Raw genomic sequence first — 17,439 nt, 5'->3', positions numbered from 1 at the left:
TTTGTTTGATAGCCACTGTTAAAATTTATATCTGTTTTTTTTAAATGCTCTGATTATATATTTTGCAGGAAGAATGAACAATTTTGTCTATTTTTAGCCCAGCAAGATTGTATTTTATGTTACTATTTATAAACTGCTACTTTATCTGTGGAAATCAGATGATCAGCCTATGAACTGGATTGGTTGGTGTCGGTTTTCCATGCACAATGCAAGCAGAAAAGTAATTTAACTCACTTTTCGTCGTGCTCGCGATCAATTCCAAGAGAATTCTCCATGAGGAAATTGGACCAGGTGTATAAAATTGCCATTCATGTTAGGATTTCTGTCATATCGAGTTTGCTGAAGTGAACATTTGCACAATACCCATTTTACGTCCTTGCACTGGAGTTTCAAGAGGCGACATAGTGCAATCCCTGATTGGTCTCAGTAGAACTAAAAGTAAGTGCTTGATGTTTCTTTGTTACTTTTGGGAGAGGAGGCAAAGATATGTCCATTTGCAAAGAAGCAACCTAAAGAGTCTTCATTCAAAAAAGGGCATCAATTTTAAACAGAAATGTGGATACATTTCTTTAGTCAAAGGATCATGAGTGTGTAGAACTTGTGCCACAGACCACAAGTGGAAGCAATGTTTTTCAGTGCATTTAAGACAGAGATTGACAGGTAATTGATTAGTCAGGGCATCAAGGGTTATCGGGAGAATGCCAAGGAGTGGGGCTGAGTAGGAGGATGGATCAGCATAGAATGGTGGAGCAGACTCGATGGGCCATTGGGCCTACTTATGCTCCTATATCTTGTGATCTTGTGAACACCATCACCAGCTCAGTGCTCCTGTGTCTGAACCAATCTTTCCATCATTGTTAAGTTCATTCTGGCTTTCAACTTCCTTACCACAGGATATTTCCAATTGGTTACAGCACACCTATGCCAAACCTCCCAACAGTTTCTCACTGCAACATGAGAAAGATCACCTTGGCACTACATACACAAAGCAAGTGTTTCATATACTTTGATGTCTGCAGGGACAAATTACAACTCAGGTACCGGATTTGTCAACATTGCTGGCATCCCATACGTGCTCACAGTCACAGTCACAGTCAGGGGATGCATGATGAAGAACAAAAGGAGAAAGAGGAACAGGGCAACAAGGAAGACCATCAGAAAACATCTCAGCAGAGCATGGGTCTTTACTTGGACTCCAGGGGATTTCTTCACAGTAGGTGTTTTTCACAAGAATCCTGCAAAATCACAAGCCCTTGTACAAAGTGGCCCTCCCCATCACAATTCTTCAGAGCAAGTTCCCTGGTGATTAGTCCCTGAATGTTACATATCTATCACATCCTGTTTTCCAAGACCTTTTCCACAAACGATTGCAAATTAATATCTGTTCATTTACTAAAATGGCTCACCACAACATTTCTAAGAGGGCCACTCAGCCAGATATAAATTGAGAAGACATGGCTGCTTTTCTGCTTTGTTCAAATGACGATTCTCACATCTGAAATAGATGATATGTCGAAACTCTGCTGGGTCCGCAGAAAAAAAAGAATCTCTGGGTTGTATGTAATGTCATGTATGTTCTCTGACAATAAATCTGAACTTTGAACTGAAGGGGACAGCTGGAATCTCATTCTGATCTCATTGGTTTCCTGGCTTCTTTTGCCTTCTGGACTTTTATACTTCCCTGAAGATTCATATTCTGATGGCACTATCCCCTGAAATATCCTGTCTCATAGTATTTATTGCTGTTAATTGACAGATATGTGAAGTGTAACTTTACAGGTCAATGTCCTTCTCAAAGAGGGGCACAGCAAAAAATCAGGAAGTGCATTCAACTATCCCATTCCAACCAATAATAACTCCATTTCTAAAATAACTGTTAAAGTATTTTTCTCAGATTTCATCTGTAAGATTCTTAAGCATAGAAAAAACACGATGAAATCCAACTTACAGGCAATTATACTTGAAGATTGATCAAGATTGTTTGAATTTAAATGGCCACAGTATATATAAAAAAAAGTTCTCTCAGGAAATTATAAGACATGCAACTGTTCTTTATTTTGGATGAGGAGAAGTTGAAGCTAAAATTTAACTTTTTAACTCTAAAACTAGTGTGTATCCGTTTTAGTTTTGCCACTGTTTTCTGTAGAGGTCATTATATAAATATAGGTCAAAATGTTGTTTACTGCAAAGGATGATGTCTCAAAATAGCACCCTGGAAGTGGCCTGAACTGTTTTCTTCTATGGGTGAGGTACAAGGAAACATATATGTAAGGAAAAGACTCTCTCAATCCTTAACACAATTATTCATAACAGCTCTTCATAATTTCAGATACAATTAATGGTCATTTTATAAGAAATTTGACATGAACTGTTTTTTCACTGTACAGATCCAGCTGATCTTGTATTATTCTTTCTATATTTGAAGTTACATTTTTGAAGACTATAATATGAATTGGTATCACATGGTAGACACATGAAAGAAAGCAGATGGTGGATTCCTGAGCAAAATCTAATCTGCTTGATTATTCTTCAACGTACAAAGTTCAAATTTATTGTCAGGTAGCGGGAGACCCACACATACAGCGGAATCGTGCACAGCCACAACAGTTAAGCAAGCGCATTACCAGGGCGCATGGCCTCCAATGACGTCCCAGTCCTCCAGCTGCAGGTCAGACACCACCAATTAGGAAAAGCGCGCAAATAAGAGCCCACGCTTTTTATGGAAACCGAGGCTGGAAAGTGACATCAGTACCGCATCCCAGAAGGCTCAGCATGAAACATGCAGTAGGAACGATAAAAGCTGTGGTTAAGCACAATAAACGTACTGATTCCTGACTCTACTGACTCCAATGTCATTTATTGCCACTTGCGTAAGGTAGCGTCATCAGATAGGCCACTACATATTTTGGTAACCCCAACAGGCCTCAGCTACACTGAGTCCCACCTCACTGACATGGATGAGCAACCGACGACTTCAAAGGTGGAGGTTGACGCAGCCTCTCTGGTGTGGTTAATGCAGTAGCAGTTCGCCTGCCTCCATTCTGGTTGGATCAGCCACGTAGCTGGCTGCAGCTGGCCAAAGCACAAATTGTCCTTCGGAATGATACATCTGAGGACACAAGTTATTGGCACGTTGTAAGTGTATTAGATACTACGACCGCAGCAAGGGTGAGTTCATTCATCAATAACCTGCCAGTGGACTAGAAGTACACTAGATTCCGTGACTTTCTGTTAAAAACATTTGAGCTCTCTCGTCATGAACAGGCTATAAGAATTTTGAATACGCAAGAACTGGGGGACCATAGTCCATCTCAGTTAATGCCAGAGCTGGTATCACTAGCCACAGGCCATACAGATTGCTTTCTTTTCGAGGCACTGGCACACATAAATTTTTCAGAACTGCATTTGGTAGCAAGAGAGGCCAACGACTTTACAACCTTCCACAGGCTAACAGATTGCAGATGCAGCCCATCTGTGCAGCTGAGTTGTCCGAGAACCCCGAAACACCAAGACCACTGGCATGTGCGGCAATACAGCGACCACATCCTGATCAAGGAAACAAGAGTTCTGGATACTGCTTTTATCATCGCCGATGGGGGTCACTCGGCCTATAGATGTAAGAGTCCTTGCATTTACCCAGGTCCACCACCACATCTGGGAAACGGACCCACCAAACGCCGTTAGTGGTTTTGGTGGTTGTCACAGAACAGGGTCTACTTTATTTTACATGACATGATTTTGGGGGTGTATTACTTGATGGATACAGGTGCTGAGTTCAGTATTGTTCCTCTGACACAGTTTGAGTTGGCACAAGGTGCACGTACTCCACCGCTTTCAGCAGTTAATGGTACCACGATTCCTACTTTTGGAATGAGGAAGGTCACGATACATACGGGTTCAGCGGTATTCTACTGGAAATGCGTGGTGGCCTCAGTAGGTTTTCCCTAGTTAGGTGCGGATTTTTTGAGTGAGCATGGTCTCCTGGTGGATATACATAAATGCTGTCTGATAAACATGGCTAACTTCCAAAGTTTGCCCCTTAAGAGAATGCATCATTCTTTCCAACCGGTAAGAGTTCAGGTGATGCAGCAAAATGCATATGCCTCGATACTTAAAGAGTACCCGGTACTTTTAACGACTAATTATCAGGATAATAAGCTGCGGCATGGTGTATATCATTATATTGATACAACTGGTCCACCTGTTTATGCTAGGGCTCATAGGCTTCTAAAAGGCAAGCTATCAATTACAAGAGCAGAGTTCGCAGTAATGGAGGCATTAGGGGAGGTATGGAAGTCCAAAAGTCTATGGGCTTCACCCCTTCACATGGTGCCTAAAATCTGCAGTGGTTGGCAGTCATGTGGGGACTACAGGCGGTTGAACTATATAACCGTCTCTGACTGCTATCCAATCCTTCATATTCAAGATTTCTCAGCACGGTTGGCTCATGCTACTATATTTTCTAAAGTAGATTTAGTGAAGTGATACTATCAGATTGCAGTTCACCCTGTGGATGCTCCAAAGATGGCTATTATAAACCCCTTTGGTCTCTTTAAATTTATCAGAATGCCATTTGGACTGAAGAACGCAGCCCAAATGTTTCAAAGATTGATGAATGTTGTCACTAGGGACTTGGAAGGAACCTTTGTATATTTGGATGACATTCTCACAGCGAGCCCTGATGAGGAATCACATAAATGACACCTCTGTCTCCTGTTCGCTAGATTACAGCATTTTGGCCTTTCAGTCAACCCTGAAAACAGTACAGCTGCAATTGATTTTCTCGGCAACAGGATTTCTCATACTGGAACTATACCATTGCCGGACAAAGTGATCGCCATATGCAAGTTCCCATGGTCTCTTACTCGGAAGGATTTGCATGATTTATAGGAATGGTTACCTTTTACCATCGTTTTATTAGAGGAGTGGCAGCCGTGATGTGCCCACTGTATGACCCATTAAATAGAAAAAGATCAAATATATTGCATTGGGGTGAGGAGGCAGTCATGGCTTTTGAAAAAACCAAGGATTCTTTGGCATCTCCGGCAAGTCTTGCCCTCCCAAATCACAAAGCACCCCTTTCGTTAACTACAGACACATCCGACCATGCAATTGGTGCAGTGTTGCAACAACACATAAAAGGACAATGGGTGCCACTTGTGTTTTATAGCAGACATCTTCGACCTACAGAGATGAGATATAGCACATTCGACCGAGAATTGCTGTCATTGTATTAGGCGGTACGCCATTTCAGATACATACTGGAGGGTCGAGTGTTAATGGCCTTTACTGATCATAAACCTCTCGTGCAGGCCATGAGTATGATATCTGACCCATGGTCCACGAGGCAGCAACACCAATTGTCATTCATCTCTGAGTTCAGAAATGGTGTTCAGTATGAGGCCGGTTTGTCCAATCCAGTGGCAGATGCCCTATTAAGACCAACTGTCTCGGTAGTCCAGGGTGTTATTGATTCGGTACAGTTGGCAGAAGACCAGCAATGGAATGAGGAGGTACAAGCCTACAAAACCATCATTAAAAGTCTCCAGGTTGAGGAAATCTCTGCTAAGTCAAGTGGTCCCACACTCCTTTGCGACATTTCCACGGGGCACCCTACCCATTCTACTGGTTAGCTGGTGAAGGAAGATCTTCGATGATATACATAATCTTTTGCATTCTTCCATTAGATCTTCCGTTAAACTAGTGTCAAAACATTATGTGTGGCACGGTCTAAAGAGAGATGTCACCCTGTGGGCCAAGACTTACCTTCAGTGCCAAAAAGCTAAAATTCAGACACACACATGCAAAAACTTAAAGATTCTCCACGGTGGATGCAAAATTTCAGCATGTCCACACGGATGTGGTTGGACCTTTGCCAATCTGTCAAGGGGTGAGATATTTATTTACTGTCATTGGCCAGAGGCAATCGTTATGCAGGCAGCAGACATGGAGACATGTGCATGGACCATTATTTTTAATTGGGTTGCACAATTTGGTGTACCTACTCACATCACTCCGAATAGAGGTTTGCAGTTTACTTCCCACCTGTGGACACAGATTTCTGTGGAAGTAAATTATGCCACACAACCGCCTATCATCCTCAATCAAATGGACTTGTGGAACGGTTCCATAGGCATTTAAAGTTGGCACTTAAGGCAAGGCTGCAGGGGCCGAACTGGATGGACAAATTACCGTGGGTGTTATTGGGAATATGTACGGAAGAATTGGCAGTTCGTCTGCTGAGATGATCTATGGAACTCCACTATCCATTCCAGGTGACGTACATTTTGATAGAGATATCAATCAGCCAGCTGACTTGGATATTTTACATCTTGGTGAGAAATAGCAATAGGGCAAAACAACCCTATCCCATGTTTTTTTTATGGGAATTCCAAACATCATTGCTGCACGACCTACTGACTGTGAAATTCGCGATGGTTAGGAATGGTCAGAAATGCTCAGCATTTCAATTCCCATATGAGGGGCCCTTTAGGGTAATCAGGCAAGAAGGTGTAGTATTTACATTAGACATAGGGGGCCAAGAGTGTATGTTCACAACTGAATGACTGAAACGGGCACACAATGACCTTTCAAGACCGATCACATCACCTCTGAAACGTCCCAGAGGATGTCCCAGGCTGAACTACCAGCATGAACCTGCATCTGGCAGCCATGATTCTGGGGGGGGGGGGGTGGTGCAGCGGGAGCCCCACGCTTACAATAGAATAACGCACAGCCACAACAGTTAAGCAAGCTCATTACCAGGGTGTATAGCCTCCAACGACGTCCCAGCCCTCCAGCTGCAGGTCAGGCACCAATAATTAGGAAAAGCACGCGAATAAGAGCCTGCGGTTTTTATGACACCTGAGGCTGGAAAGTGACGACACTACCGCATCCCACAAGTCTCAGCGTGAAACGTGCAGTGGGAACTATAAAAGCTGTGGTTAAGCACAGTAAAGGTACTGATTCCTGACTCTACTGACTCCAATGTCATTTATTGCCACTTGCGTAAGGTAGCATCGTCAGATAGGCCACTACAGTCACAGTACGTGCATCGCATCATATGCAACCATCAGATTCTTTTTCCTGTGGGCAGAGTAGAATTTCTGCTTAACTGTAAACATTAGTCAAGAAGAAGGATATGTATGTAAAAGAGAAAAATGTAAAAAAAAAGTGTAAATTAACTGACCGTGCAATACAGAAACAAAAATATTCAGTTATAAATAATGTGCAAAGAGTCCTTAAATGAGTTTCTGATTGAGTTTGTCGTTTGGGAGCCTGATGGGGGAGGGGTAAAAATTGCTGCTGCACCTGGTAATACATGTCTTGTGGCACCAATATAGTTCCTCTTTCTTGATGGCAGCAGTGAAAACAGAGAGTGTGCTTGGAGGTACAGATCCTTAATGATTGTGGCCGCCCTCCGACAGCAGCGTCCATGTAGGTTTTCTCAATGATCGAGAGAGTTTTGCCTGTGATATATTCGGCTATGTTCTCTATCTTTTGCAGGACTTTCTGCTCAGAAGTATTGGTGACCCCATACTAGACCATGATGCAACTGTCCACACATTTTCCATTGCATATCTGTAGAAGTGTACCAAGGTTTCCATTGACATACCAAAGTTACTTGATGGTAACTTTATTTTCTCATGATCAGTTGAAGAATTGCCTTTGATATGTTAATGTATTGAAATTAATATCTATATCATATAGTAGGAATTCAATTGGAGTGGAAGGAGCCTGATTATTGTCAGTCTCCAGGTAACTGCAAATTCCTAATAAAAAATGTTTCACTCAGTTGACCAATAGATGCCCTAGTGTTGAGTTCCAATTCATTGTTAAGAATTTGTCTTGTCAATATCCAATTGCTATCACCTCTTAACATATTTGACAGTGGTATCAGAATAGTAACCCAGATATCATTCAAATCCTATCATGGCAAGCTGTGAAATTGAAGTGAATGAATCCTCACCAGTGTACAATTATTCTATTTGTACCTCAATGTAACTAAAATTGATCATTCAGTCTTCAAGATTTTGGCTCATCCAGTATTCACAGTTGTTTGGGCATGAACACACAACTTTCTAGCTGAAATGCAGAGTAATCCATACACCAGATAGATTTTATGGAGCACTTTCGAGTATTAGATAACAATTTTATCTTGAGCTAGAATATGATAAAAGATTGCAGATGAGCAACGTTTTTATTGAATTGTGTATTATCCTCATTAATTTATTTGTGCCACAATTGAACTTGCTTGAATACTGAAATGTACAAGAATTCTGCAAAGAAATATAGAGTTCTCCCATGTTAGAAGTGTACTTAAGCTTTAGAAACTGCAATAGTTTTGACAGTTAGTGGTGCAACATTCTCCAATACCTTTCAGTTGTCTTTATGTGCCCTTTGCATTCTTTATGACTGCCCAGAGGATACTGTTGACTGGGAATGTCTATACATGATCAGTTCTCTCATGCTCGTAATGTCTGTGCCTGTGGCCAGCAGTATTTGGAGCCTTTTAACTTCTGCTTCCTGATGCATAGGAACTGAGCTGAGCCATCTCTTAGCTTGGGGTAGAGTCAGTGCAATTGCTATAAGGCCAATGTTAATGTAAATTATTTCTTCAACTCTGTCGAAGATAATGCTTGTACTGCACTTTTGAAAATAAATCATCATCAATCTTTTCAAAGACGTAAGTAAATTTCATTGTCTATGAGATGATGGAAACCCATCATTAAGCTCACTCATTTTAGAAGCCTAATTGTGTGAAACATTAACAAGATAGGACTGAAATAAACCATGTATAAGCACCCCGAGTATACATTGTCAGACCTGATCTCAGTGATGGCATTAGGAATTGAAACTAGTGCAAGATTAACCTCTGGAATTTGATTTCAGTATAAATGTTGCATGCAAAAAAAAACTTGAAATCAGAGTGTGTTTTCCATTTGCCTTGTAATTCTGCAAACGTCATTTGGTTTCTCCTTGCATATGATCATTCAGAAGTTGGGATAGAGTCATACAATCATACAACATGGAAACAGGATTTTCTGACCAGTAGCTCCAAGCTGAGCAGCAGGTACCCATTAACACTTATTCAATATTAATCCCCTTTTATTCACCACACACTCCCATCCAATCTTCCCACATTTTACCAGACACATTCACATACAATGTACATTTGCCAATGAACCTACTCCCACCTGCTTGTCTTAATGTTTGCTTTGTAGATGCCAGTCATGTACAGCTATATCTGGTCGAGAACTTGGTCTTCTGGTTTCTGGATTCATTCTTGGTAACATCTGACTAGAATTTACCCAAACTGAGTCACATCATCAAAGAATAAAGCATCAGAATTGATTTAAGCCGGTGTTTTGTCTCTTTGCCTGTGCAAAAACAATAATATTTTAGATTGTTTACATCATCAGCAAAGATTCTTGGATAAGAATTGATCTGGGTAAGTTGCAGTCTATGTTAGGCAATGTGTGACTGGGAATCCTCTGGAGTCAAGGAGCAATCTATATCCTTTTTTTCTTTATAAGATTACAATCACATACCTGTGGTTGGTCTGTATGGAATCTCACAGGAGGCAAGGCCCAGCATTTCCCTGATACAGGTACCAAAGAATGCACCGTCAAGTAGCATGAACCATCCAGCAGTGGACAATGGGTGCAGTTTATTTCTCTGTTGATTGTGTTTACGCCTGAAACTAGTCACAACACAAAATTTTACAATCAGGTTCAAAAATGACCCCTTGTGTTTCGATGAAAAGACCCACATCACCCAGCACACACTTTGTTCTCGCTGCTGCCATCAGGAAAGTGGTATAGGTGCCACCAGATTCACACCACCAGTTTCAGGAACAGATGCAGCCCTCCACCATCAGACTCCTCAACAATAAACTCAATCAAGGACCCATTTAAGGATTCTTATTTATGCACCTCATTGATTTACTTTTTGTTCTCTCTGTGCTGCACAGTCAGTTTGTTTACAGTTCTTTGTTTGTTTACATGTTTTATGCTAAGTACAGTTTATTTTTCTTCCACTACCAGTTAATAGTAATCCTGTCGCACCCTCAGGAAAAAGGAATCTCAGGGTTCTATGTGATGTCATGTATATACTCTGATAACAAATCTGAAATCTGAAATCATTCATGTTAAGAATTCTTTTCTCATAGCATGAATCGTTAAAGGGAGAAAAAAAAAACTTAATGACAATAATAAAAGAGGATAAAAGGAAATAAAATCAAGGTTACTGAGTTGATACTGTCAATGGTGACAATAATTTGTTGCCCTTTTCAAATCAAATTTTCACTGAATTATCTAACCACAGTCATTAAACTTTGCACTGCAGCTATTTTATTGTTTTTTATGTCTACAAAGAAGTATCTGAATACTAAGTAGCAACTTGCTCAAAATAACCCAGAAAATATGAGGAACTTTGTTGTTAATAGCTGAAAGTGCCTTTTTGCCAGAATGAGAAACGTAAAAACCTTTCACAATTTACATTTAAAATATTTATAGTCATTTATGGCTGACAATAATTGGGATCAGAATACATCTTTCACCAACAATATGACCTTTAACTCTAAAATATTTATGGTTATTTTTATATTTTGATTCCATCCTGACAATGGCAACTCATGTTGTCATTCTATTTCCTGTATCTATTCCTTACAAATTGCACCCATTCTCTGTTAACATTCCTTATGTAATGCTTGATATTAAAATCCTCATCTGTATTTTGTAACCTTCCCAAGACTTCTCTCCTCCATAAACCTATAATTTATTCCAACCCTACAATGATCCAAAATCTGTAAGCTACTTCAAATGGCATTTTATTGAGACATAGGGCTTTAAAACATTGAAACAGCCCTTTTGGCTAACTCGTCCATGCTGACCAAGTTCTCTTAGTTAGTCCCATTTGCTTTCATTTAACCCATATCCCTCTAAATATTTCCTAGCCACAAGCCTTTCTAAATACCTTTTAAACATCATAATTTTACCTTCTTCCGCCGGCTGCTCATTTCATGTACCCACTACATTCAGTGTGAAAAAGTTACCTTTCAGGTCCCCTTCAAACCTTTTCTTCACCTTATCTATGTCCCACGAGATTTTATATACCTCTATAAGGTCACTCCTCATCATCCCATGTTCCAGAGAAAGCTGGAGAGGCCCGTGCAGCCTTCAGCCGCATCAAGGCAAACATTGTCAAGGCTACGATGCACAGCATGGACAAATCTATCCACTTCAAGTGGAGAGCAATGCATCTGACTTCGCACTGGCCGCCACACTTAATCAGGTGAGTAGCCGCATTGCTTTCTTCTCCCACACCCTCCAAGGCCCCGAAATTCAACACTCCTCTGTCGAAAGGGAGGCCCAAGCCATTGTTGAGTCAGTAAGGCGCTGGAGGCACTACCTCACTGTGATGGTACAGATCTATCACCAATGTATATAGTGTATATAGTTACAGATTCTAGACTGTGCTTACAGCAACTGGCTGAGAGCTTAGCCACGCCTACTGTCTGGGCCTTAAAGGGTTGTGTCCCTAGCCAGGTCGGATCATTCTGGACTGGTCGGCCACCTGTGAAGAGCTCCTGTCTTTTGCTAATAAAAGCCTTGGTTTGGATCAACAAGTCTTTGATTCTTTCGACGTGCTCTACAATTTTATTAGCAAAAAGAAAAAAAAAATTTTTTTGAAAGGGATGGAGCATTTAACTCGGCCAGAAAAACTTGATATCGACCCACAGTCAGCTACAGCCTTCGAAGCCTTTAAGTTCTGGCTGCTGAACTTTGAAAACTTCCTAAGGCTCAATGAGTTGGAGGAGCATAACCAGCGTCTAACAGCATTGCTGTCTATGGTGTCCTTGAGAGTCTACGAGAACATCCAGGATGAGACCACTTACACCGCAGCCATAAAGGTACTGAAAGAACTGTATGATCAACTGGTGAACAGAGTTCATGCCCGGCTCGTGCTTGTGTCGAGGAAGCAACAGCCCGGCGAGTCCAGCAGGGCATATTTACAAGTATTAAAGGCGTTGGGCAAGGACTGTAATTGTGTGGACAAAACTGCTGCCGAGATCACAAACAATCTCGTCCGGGATGCCTATGTGGCCGGGCTCCGATCGAACGAAGTGAGGCTGTGCTTGCTCGAACAAGGGGGTAGAAAAAGTAGAGGACGTGGCCCGGATTGCGATCACAATGGAGGATGAAGCCTTAAAGTCCACCGAGTTCTCTAGGGACTGGACCCCTCGTTCTGATGTGAGTAGAGTGCCCTTCTACCCTACCACCCCACGATATACTGACGGCCTGTCAGCTGCTGCTATACTGCCTCCTGTGAACCCAAAATGTTATTTCTGCGGGAGGGACAAGCATAGCAGGTCCCAGTGCCCAGCAAGAAAAGCCAGGTGCCCGAAGTGCCTTAAAAACGGCCACTTTGCTGCAGTCTGTAGGTCTAAAATGGCCGCCGGCAAACACAGTGCCTTGTGTGAAGGCCAACCGCCATTATCCCATTCAAACTCTTCTTCCCCAGAGCTCTCGTCCAATGAGAGCAAGGGCACCCATGCACGGCAATGCCTGATGTCTCGGAGACGCCAAACCCGGAAGGAGCAGCCCACCCTCGCAACCATGGTGTTGGCCCGCCTCTCGCCCCCATGCGGAACACTCGACCCGGCCTCGGTCCTGACTGTGGCAACCGCTGCTGATGCCGCCACCACAGCCACCCCTGCGGCCAACGCTACTGCTGCTGCTGCCCGCTCCCCATCTGCCGCTGCCTACGTCACCGCCGATGCAGCCACCACGACCGACTGGGGACCCACCACGGCCAACCAGGTACTCACCCTAGCATCCATCACTGACGACCGCCGGGGCCCGACCGCCGTGACCGACGACCTACCCACCGCCAACCGCGAGAAACTACAAACCCCACTACTTAGCTTTCATCCGGGAGGTCCTCCAACCTGCTTCTCCAACGTTGACTACATCTATGATGTCATCCCATTGCGTGACGTCATCACGCGGAACTCCCCTTTCAACTGGATCAGTGGTGCTTCAATAACAATTAATCAGCAATGCTTTCACCCCCTCACTATGCAATAGAACTGATTAAAGTGCATGCTTATTTGACTCTTGGTCAACTGACAGTTTTATCCGGCCAGATCTGGACCTCCGTTGGGGACTTGACATTATCCCCATTACCCAGAGGATCTCATTAGCGACGAGGTCGCACTTGACCGGGATAAAGGGGTATTGCATCGCCACGCTGGAGGTACAGGGCATAACGGTCACCCACTTCTAATTATTCGTCCTTCCCCAATTGTGCGCCCCAGTGTTGCTGCGATTAGACCTTCAGTGTCATTTCCGAATGATGTCCCTACACTTTGGGGGACCCCACGCCCCCCTCTCGGTCTGCCAAAGCCCCACCCACGAAGCACCTGAGCAACCTGCCCCCGTGCCCCGGGGCCAATCCTGCGGCCTTTCCACACTCTGGATTGCCCCACCAGCACTCTTCGCAAACCTCACCCCTGGCTGGAAGCCTGTGGCCACCAAAAGTCGGCAATATAGTTACGAAAACTGGCAATTCATTAGGAGTGAGGTGCGTAGATTGCTGGATGAGGGCATCATCGAACCCATTTCAAGTCCCTGGAGAACCCAGGTGGTGGTTGTCAAGAACTGGGAAAAGCTACGGATGGTGGTCGACTATATCCAGACCATTAACCGCTTCACGCTCCTGGATGCATACCCCCTGCCACGCATCACGGATGTGGTGAACCAGATCGCCCAATTCCGCATATTCTCCAACATTGACCTAGGTTCGGCCTACCACCAGCTCCCGATCTGCTGCGAGGTCCAATAATTCACGGCCTTTGAAGCGAATGGGCGGCTGTATCAATTTCTCAGGGTACCATTCGGGGTCACAAATGGTGTCGCGGTCATCCAGCGGGAAATGGACCGGATGGTGGACCAGAACGGGCAAACCACTACCTTTTCGTATCTGGACAATATCACCATCTGCGGCCACGACATGCAGGACCACGACGCCAACCTAGACAAATTTCTTCAAACTGCCAGTCGGCTGAACCTGACTTACAATTTGGACAAGTGTGTCTTCCGGACCACACGACTCGCTATTCTAGGTTGCGTGGTGGAGAACTGGATAGTCATGCCAGATCCTGACCGCATGCGTCCCTTAATGATCTTACCCCTCCCCCCATACCCAGAACGTGCTCAAACGCTGCCTGGGCCTTTTCTCGTATTACGCCCAATGCGTTCCACACTATGATGACAAGGCGCGTCCTCATATCAAGACCACCTCCTTTCCCCTCTCGACCAAAGCCAGAGCGGCTTTCGATCGAATCAAATCCGACATCGCCGCTGCACGCGATCGATGAGTCTGTCCCGTTTCAAGTCGAGAGCGTTGCATCCGACTTCGCCCTGGCAGCCACCTTGAACCAGGCCGGTCGGCCTGTAGCCTTCTTCTCCAGAACCCTCCAGGGTCCTGAGAGTAGACACTCCTCGATCGAGAAGGAGGCCCAGGCCATAGTTGAAGCGGTGTGTCATTGGAGACATTACCTCGCTGGAAGGCGCTTTACACTGTTGACTGATCAACGCACGGTCTCCTTCATGTTCAGCAACACCCAGCGTGGTAAGATAAAAAAACGACAAAATCGCTAGATGGAGAATCGAACTCTCCACCTTTAACTATGACATCCTGTACCAGCCTGGTAAGCTCAACGACCCGCCTGACGCGCTCTCCAGGGGGACGTGCGCCAGCATACAGATGGACAGACTACAGAAACTCCATGAGGCGCTCTGTCATCCAGGGGTCACTAGGTTTGCCCACTTTGTGAAGGCGCACAACCTACCCTACACAGTCGAGGAGATCCGCTCCATGACCCGAGCCTGTTCGGTGTGCGCTGAATGCAAGCCCTACTTCTTCCGTCCGGATAACTCCCACGTTATCAAAGCCACCCGCCCCTTCGAGCATCTTAGCATAGACTTTAAGGGGCCCCTACCGTCGACCAACCATAATAACTACATCCTTACGGCCATCGACGAGTACTCCCGCTTCCCCTTCACTGTGCCCTGCCCAGACTCCACTGCCACCTCATTGATACAGGCCCTTCACAGTATTTTCACCATTTTCGGGTACCCTAATTCCATCCACAGTGATAGGGAGTCCTCATTCATGAGCGCAGAGCTGCAACAGTACCTTCTGGAGTGTGGTATCGCTTCAAGCAGGACCACCAGCTATAACCCACGCGGTAACGGCCAGGTCGAGAGGGAGAATGCCACCATATGGAGACTGGCTCTCCGGTCTAAAGGTCTCCCCATCTCTCATTGGCAGGAGGTTCTCACTAGTGCCTTACACTCCATCCGCTCCCTCCTATGTACCACAACAAATGCCACCCCCCACGAAAGGATGTTCCTTTTCCGGAGGAAATCCGAATCAGGAACCACTGTACCGGCATGGCTCACCGTCCCTGGCCCCATCCTTTTGCGATGCCATGTCCGGCATTCAAAGAACGACCCCTTGGTAGACCGAGTGACTCTACTCCACGCGAACCCACATTACGCCTACATTGAGTTCCCAGACGGGCGGGAGGACACTGTTTCTGTGCGGGACCTAGCTCAGGACGCGGTAGACCCAGCAAACCCCCCAACCCAACCTTCCCCAACTCTTTATTCGCCAGACCCCATGCCGCAACAGAAGAACCAACAGCACCCCAATGACCCGGGCCACCCTGCCGACAACACGACTGGGGAATTGAGCAAAGGAACGGTCGCACCCGACGAGCCCGCTGGCGACACCACTCCAGCGGCACCACTCCAGCGACCCCAATCCCGGCATCACGGCGGTCATGCCGGATGATCAGACCCCCTGACCGCTACAGTCCTTAACCTACCCCTTCCTTTCATTCTCTCCCTCATTTTTTTGTTTTTTTTTCCAGGGTCAGTTCTCCAAGAAGGGGTGAATGTGATAGTACAGATCTATCACCAATGTATATAGTGTATATAGTTACAGTATCTAGACTGTGCTTACAGTAATTTTCTGAGAGCTTAGCCACGCCTACTTTCTGGGCTTAAAAGGTTGTGTCCCTAGCCAGGTTGGATCATTCTGGACTGGTCGGCCACCTGTGAAGAGCTCCTGTCTTTTGCTAATAAAAGCCTTGGTTTGGATCAACAAGTCTTTGATTCTTTCGACGAGCTCTACACTCACTTCAAACAATTTATCTTGCCCACTGACCAACGTGCATTTATATTCATGTTCAATAACCAGCAGCAAAGTAAAATTAAAAATGATAAGATATTGAGGTGGAGAGTTGAACTTCCCACCTACAATTACAATAACTTGTAGTGGCCCAATGAGCCTCCAGATGCTCTATCCTACAGAACCTCTGCCAGTGGACAAATTAACCACTTACAAGCCCTCCACAATGCTCTCTGCCACCCTGGTGTCACCAGATTCTTTCACATTGTCAAGGCTCGCAATCGGTTTTACTCCACTGAGGAGATCAGGTTGATGACCAAACGTTTTCAGGTCTTTGCTGAGTACAAACCACACTTCTACCAGTTAGACAAAGCACAGTTGATAAAAGCCATCTTCTCCTTTGAACAACTGAGAATCAATTATAAAGGAGCCCTCCCCTCCTTGGACCGCAATGTGTACTGCCTCAACGTCATTGATTAGTAGTTGATTTTCCATTCACCATCCTCTGCCTAGATATGAGAGCTACCACACATATAAAAGCCCTATGCAGCCTCTTCATCCTATTTGGCTTCCCCTGCTATATTCAAAGTGACCAGGGGCCCTCATTTATGAGTGACAAGTTGTACCAGTACCTGTGGCCAGAGGCATTGTCACGAGCAGGTCTACCAGCTACAACCCCCCAAGGAAACGGTAAATGGAAAGGGAGAACACCACAGTCTGAAATGCTGTTTGCTAGCCTGTAGTCTAGAGGCCTTCCTGTCTCCCGCTGGCAAGAGATCCTCCCTGAGGCACTCCACTCGATAAGGTCACTCCTATGCACCGCCACCAATGCCAGACCACATGAACGAATGTTTTAATTTCCTAGGAAGTCACCAGAGCTGCTCCTACTCTGGAAACATGTGAGGAGTCATATGTCTGACCCACTGGCTGAAAGGGTCCATCTCCTACACACCAACCCCCAATACGCCTATGTGGTGGACCCTGATGGGCATGAAGACACAGCCTCTGTTAGGGATCAGGTGCCCTCAGGGGCTCTGGATTCCATTACTGATCACCCCTTTCACTTCTCATCATTCACGATGCACCAAGGCCATGGGAGGTTACCCCAGCCCCAAAGGATGGCATGCCAGACTCGACACCACACACCCACCAAACCAACGGCATCAACTGCATACCAGCACCCCAGACTGTCCAGTACTTCATTGCTGTACTGAAGTCATGGCCAGTGCTACGACA

The 17,439-nt window shown here is 44.9% G+C and overlaps 1 long non-coding RNA gene across 1 annotated transcript in view; it reads left to right on the top strand.

Annotated features, from left to right (window-relative positions):
- Nucleotides 1-254: 254 nt before the first annotated feature.
- Nucleotides 255-17,439, top strand: part of LOC138756256 (uncharacterized) — a 33,261-nt gene continuing 16,076 nt past the window's right edge. The window contains exon 1 of the long non-coding RNA XR_011352916.1: nucleotides 255-438. This is a non-coding gene — a long non-coding RNA (uncharacterized lncRNA). The remainder of the gene's footprint in view (nucleotides 439-17,439) is intronic.

The sequence above is a fragment of the Narcine bancroftii genome, chromosome 3 (assembly GCF_036971445.1).
Source record: "Narcine bancroftii isolate sNarBan1 chromosome 3, sNarBan1.hap1, whole genome shotgun sequence".
NCBI classification, from domain to species: domain Eukaryota; kingdom Metazoa; phylum Chordata; class Chondrichthyes; order Torpediniformes; family Narcinidae; genus Narcine; species Narcine bancroftii.
Note: the sequence above shows the minus strand (reverse complement) of the source record. Positions and strands in the feature narration are given on the sequence as shown.